The sequence below is a fragment of the Chiloscyllium plagiosum genome, chromosome 3 (genome assembly GCF_004010195.1).
Source record: "Chiloscyllium plagiosum isolate BGI_BamShark_2017 chromosome 3, ASM401019v2, whole genome shotgun sequence".
NCBI lineage: Eukaryota > Metazoa > Chordata > Chondrichthyes > Orectolobiformes > Hemiscylliidae > Chiloscyllium > Chiloscyllium plagiosum.
Window position 1 is genome coordinate 52,720,968 of NC_057712.1, and position 6,000 is coordinate 52,726,967.

The following is a 6,000-nucleotide window of genomic DNA, read 5'->3' on the forward strand; positions in this document are numbered from 1 at the left end:
AGTCCTTGTAAGATTAGATTTATTCATGTGACCATGGTTTAAAATTTTGCTTTGTTATAAAAACATTATGGCAAACTATATCCTCTTACAATTAGCTCATTGCTGGTGGTAATTGTAGTAATACAAAGCTAATACTGAAAACTGCATTTATGTCCAACTTTAAATATTGTATTTGCCTTCAACTACTTTTATTGAGCAAGTCGTCTCTTTCTTTTTCTTTGATCTGTTTCCCTTTAAAAGTATCTGACGAGTGATTTCCATTCAAGCAAACAATTTGCAGGAAGGAAACACATTTCTAGACTCTGCCATGGACCAAAACTGCTATAGGCCTCTCTGAGTACTGACCTTTGACTGTCATTCTCCCTTTTGGATCTGACCTGTCAGAATAGAGTTTGTGACCTCTCTTAATAATGCATCGACACTTGGAGCAAGATTAAGCAATTCAGCCCCTCAAGCCTGCTCTGCCATTTGATGTGATCATGGCTGTTCTTATCTCAGCCTCAATTCCACTTTCCTGCCTGTGCTCCATAATGCTTCAATAATAACTAATTAAAAATCTATCACCTGCTTAAAATAAGAAACTTCAAAATTATCTTCAGTGTGAAATTCTCTATCCATATAGAAAGGACCTCTAACCTGCTTGGCCACATTAGTGGTCTCTGAATGGCCTTTCCTGAATATCAAGGAAAATCCTGGACCATCCACAAAGCAACAAATGTGTCGACTGGAGCATTGTGCTGTGTGTCATTTAGGGATTGTTTATTATGTTTCAGAATGCATTTTCTTTTCATGCGTGTTTTGATATGATGTCTGGAGATTTGCTTTTATTCTCCAATTATTGCTGAAACAATCATTAGTTTCTTGGAAACAGGTGCTAATACCAACAAAAAACAGCCCATAATAGCGTCTATGCCACTTGCGTCATACAGATTGCTCTCTTATACCTTTTAACACTTGATGTTCAGACAACATTTCTGGTAAAACTTACATTGCGCACCCTCCAGCTTTCTGAGGTGCTTCCAAATCTTGTGATGCCTATCAAACTGAACTTTGCCTCCATTGTAACGAGGCAGTGAATAAGTCAAGAATGAGCTGGAGCTGAACATTCTTCAACAGTCCCATCAAAGGCAGGCTACATGTTTTAAGTGATAAATGGGGAACAAGACAACAAAAGGTGACTAGGGAACTTTGAATATGTATGCAAAGATTTCAGAAGAGAAGCAGTTTGAAGAATTTTTTGGGAAATGGTTGTTTGATTGGTAATGGTGGATGTGGCTATTGAGCTGGACAGTTGTGGGAAAGATTGTGAGCAGAATAGTGTAGTCAACCATGATAAATGCTGGACAGAAATGACAAAGGCAGAGAACTGTGTATTGTCAATAACAACAACTTATGGATGTAGTTTGCTCGCTGAGCTGCAAGGTTCACTTCCAGATGTTTCATTACCCTATTAGGTAACATCTTCAGTGGGCCTCAGGCATCACCAACCCAAAGATTATAAGTAGAAAGCGGGAATTTTCAGCATTGCTTCACCTGAGGCCTACTGAAGATGTTACCTAGTAGGGTAATGAAATGTCTGGAAATGAACCTTGCAGCTCAGTGAGCAAACTTACATCCAAAACCTCAACCTGAGCTACAAATCTTCTCAAAACTCGCTAACAACAACTTGTGTTTATGTAGCACCTATTTTTAAGGAAGTAAAGTGTGCCTAGATTCTTCACAGGAGCATTATACACAGTTTAACATAATTAGTCATGTAAGGATTTGTTCAAAAAGAGAGATTTAAAGGTACATGCAAAAGAGGAAGGCAGAAACTGGAGAGTTGAAGGAGGGAATTTCAGAGATTGAGACAGCTGAATGTTTACAAGGCCATGATTGATGGAGCACAAATATCTTGGAGTGTGCTTGGAGAAAATTACTGAAACGGAGATGGGCAAGTACATTGAAGGAATTGGAAATTCTGAAAATGGACCTGTTATTTTACTAAAAGCCAATGTACGGCATTGAAAAGTGAACAAGATTGGCTGTGTTAGGTTCTGTGCAATATAATGTTGAGTGATTGCAAATAGAACATGGGAAATCAGTTAGTGTGTTAGAATAGTCAGCTGGCATCAAGAAGGGTGGTCAACAATGGAATCCAAAGAGATGATGCTGAAATGAGCTTTTAGTGAGCATGGTTCTTTAAGTTAAAGAGACAAGAGAGTGAGATTTACAATATTCAGTTTACATAAAGTACTTTTCTTGTTCTTGTACCTCAAATTGACTGGAAATGTAGATTCCTGATCATAAGTGACTCTGAGTCCAAATAATTGGTGAGACTAGTGATGAGGGCATAATGTGAAGTCTCATGCTGTTCCAAACTTAGTAAAGCTGGATAAAAAAATCATGAGGCACACTAAAGCTTTTCAAAGCTTTAACTGATGAGACATGGCAATATCTTTTCATACTACTTCTGTCTCTAGTCTCTATCTTCCATAATTTTCTCAATAAATCATTTTTAGATCCACTACATTTTGAGTGAGTTCCTCCATGGCAGAGAGCCCTCCAGTGCTGTGATCTTGAATGTGTAAAACATAATAGCAGTCCGCATGTTGATTTGAATCATGGAGGTGTAATCTCTCTCTCGCTACCTTGTGAAGTTACAATGTAAATTTGATTATTTGTCGGTTTTAAATTTTAACATGTTCTCTTCTTGTATCCTTGCTTATGTTATTCTGTCTTGCTGCAGTATTTTTAGAGAAATGAGAAAACCGCAACCATACTCATGTTCACACATTTCCTGTAGTTTTCCTATGTTCTCAGTCAACTTCAGTCAGATGAATTCCTTTATTATACATGGAAGTTGTCTTCCCTCATAAGTTGTGTTTGCTTTCTCCATGATTAGAGTTACCAGCAAGTGGGATGCCTTGCCATAAATGTCCATTGTTGTTTTCTCCTGTTCATTCAGCCATCAAATTATACTCACCAAATTTAAATAGTTAAATTTGTCAAATTAAGTATAATTTGCATTGAAGTATGTTTATTGAAATGTGTTAAAAGTCTCATCACAGTTATGTTTTTTTGGTTACTAGTTTTATTGTTACCAAAGCAGTTGTCTTAAGAGAAACTCACTCCATCCAACATGTGTGCTGTATCAATAAAAGTCACTTTGTGATCTCTGCTAACATGTATGTAGAATTTCAAGTCTTTGAACTTATTTGTTTGTACCTTTTTAATTGGCAAAAAGGATAAATGTTTTCATCAGTCATTATCATTTTCAATCTGAGAAAGAGACAAAAACCAAGGCAAATATTCCATCGAGCAATTGTATTTTCTTCTACAGCTCTAAGTAAGCTGTAGCAATCAAATGTTGCTAACATTGCCCCATTGCAGTTTTGGTTTAAGTTACAAATTCTCTTCCTGCTTACTTATGTGAAGATTTTAATCTGTCATGAGACAGAAGTTTATTCATTTTCCCTTGTGCACTGTCGCATGTCTCCAAATCCTTTAGCAAGGCTGCATGTGTTTAGATTAGATTCCCTATAGTGTGAAAACAGGTCATTTGGCCCAACAAGTCCACATCAACCCTCCATTTCCTTCTGACTAATGCACATACACTATGGGCAATTTAGCATGGCCAATTCACTTGACCTACACATTTTTGGACTATGGGAGAAAATCCACGCAGACGTGGGCAGAATGTGCAAACTCTACACTGACAGTCACCCTAGGCTCGTCCCTGGTGCTGTGAGGCAGCAGTGCTAAACACTGAGCCATCGTGCCATCCCATTTAAAATGGGGTAAAACATTACTTAACTAATGGAGAGTTTCTATTGCTTGCTTTATTATTTTTGATATTTTTAAATTGAATTATCTTTTAATTAAAGTAAAACTAAGATACAGAATAAATTAGGTTGATGCAATTTACATCTTGTTTCATAACGGAGATTTGATTCTGACAGTCTAACCTGGCAAAGGTTAATGTCCAGATTCCATTGTCATTTTATCAGTCGGGCGCATAGCTAACATTAAACTTGAGAAGGATTTAAGGACTGAATGTGTATTAACTACACAGACTGCTTTGGAGACTGGAGGGAATGGGTGTTGTGAAACATGAGTATTCTTGCTGGAGGCAGCAAGAATAGCATCAGTGATCAGCCAATTATTGGAAATCAAGTCACGGACTTCCCCGGTGTTAGACAGTTCCCTTCAGGAGCCTGAAGTCTGAATGTGGTCTACAGGATGGGGGAGAAGTTGAGGGAATGCAGGGAGTCTTCTTTTAATTACTGAATTCACCACCCCACCAAGCACCACTCCTCCCCCTCCAGGAGCAAATGGGCATATTGCAAATGGGCATAGGGCATATTGCTGAGATGCCCTCACTGTGTCCTCAATGCATTGACTGTGCCAACTCTCCCAGGATCGTTCCTGACACCCATAGCTGCAGTTGGTCCACACTTGCTCCCCCCACCCCCGCTCCCGTTGGAGATTTTCCACCGGGAACAATGTTTCCATTCAGATCCAGATATTTATCACAAAGTAATATTTCTATCCCAATCCAGATATTTTTACAAAACAGTATTCCCACTCCGATGCAGACATTTTACACAAAACAATGCAATCTGGATATTTTATCAAGGGGTATATTTCCATGCTAATCTGGATATTTCACCAGGAACATTACAAATATATCTTGAGTACAAGGATAATTTAGTGAAAGATGGAGCCAGTTATGGCCCAAAGTTGAGAAAATATTAGAGAGGCTTGGACATAACTTAGAAAATGAACACTTAGCTTTACAACAAGCAAAATGAATCTAGCCACTGTCAAATCACAGGAAGAGGTAGTTCAGAAACTTGAATTATAGTATCATACTGTGCAGAAGATGTCCTTCAGCCCATTGAGTCTGCACTGACTCATGAGAAACACCTGACCTTCAACCAAATCCCATTTACTATCACTTGGCTCATAGCCTTGAATGTTATGACAGGCCAAGTGCATTTTAAGGGATGTGAAGCAATTTGCCACTACCACCTTCCTATACAGTGCTTTCCAGACTGTAACCACCCTCTGGGTAAAATGTTTTTCCTTACATTGCCCACCTGTGTCCCTTCATGACTGACCCTTCAAATAAGGGAATCAGCTGCTCCTTATTCACTCTGTCCATGACCTGTACACTCAGCGCTGCTCAGTCTTCTCTGTTCCAATAAAAACAACCCAAGCTTATCCAACCTTTCTTCAACTTAAATTTTCCATGCCAGGCGATATCCTGGTGAATGTCCTCTACGCCTCCTTTAATGTACTCATACCATTCTTGTAATGTGGAGTCCAGAATTGCACACAGTACTCCAGCTGTGGTCTAACCAAAACTCTCTATGACTCCAACATAACTTCTCTGCTTTGTAATCTGTGCCTTGATTGATAAAGGCAGATGTGCCATATGCCTTTTTCACCACACTGCTAATGTGCTCTTCTACCTTTTTAGAGATCTATGGCCAAACTCTCCCAGACCCCTTTGTTCCATTTCTTAGAGGGGAGAGTTGTCTCTGGGACTGGAGGCCTATAATCAGTGTTCCACAGGGATCAGTACTGGGCCCACTTTTGTTTGTCATTTTTATAAATGATTTGTATGGGAATATAGGAGACATGTTTGGTAAGTTTGCAGGTAACACCAAAGTTGGTGGCATAGTGAACAGTGAAGAAGGGTATCTGAAATGACAAAGAGATCTGTGGGCAGCACGGTGGCAGTGGTTAGCACTGCTGCCTCACAGCGCCATGAGACCCGGGTTCAATTCCCGACTCAGGCGACTGACTGTGTGGAGTTTGCACATTCTCCCCGTGTCTGCGTGGGTTTCCTCCGGGTGCTCCGGTTTCCTCCCACAGTCCAAAGATGTGCAGGTCAGGTGAATTGGCCATGCTAAATTGCCAGTAGTGTTAGGTAAGGGGTAAATGTCGGGGTATGGGTGGGTTTCGCTTCGGCGGGTCAGTGTGGACTTGTTGGGCCGAAGGGCCTGTTTCCAC

General features: G+C 39.8%; 1 protein-coding gene across 19 annotated transcripts in view; it reads left to right on the forward strand.

Moving 5' to 3' along the window:
- The window catches only part of LOC122543331 (regulating synaptic membrane exocytosis protein 1-like), an 845,124-nt gene that overhangs the window by 612,489 nt on the left and 226,635 nt on the right, over nucleotides 1-6,000 (forward strand). The gene's annotated exons all lie outside the window — the stretch shown is intronic.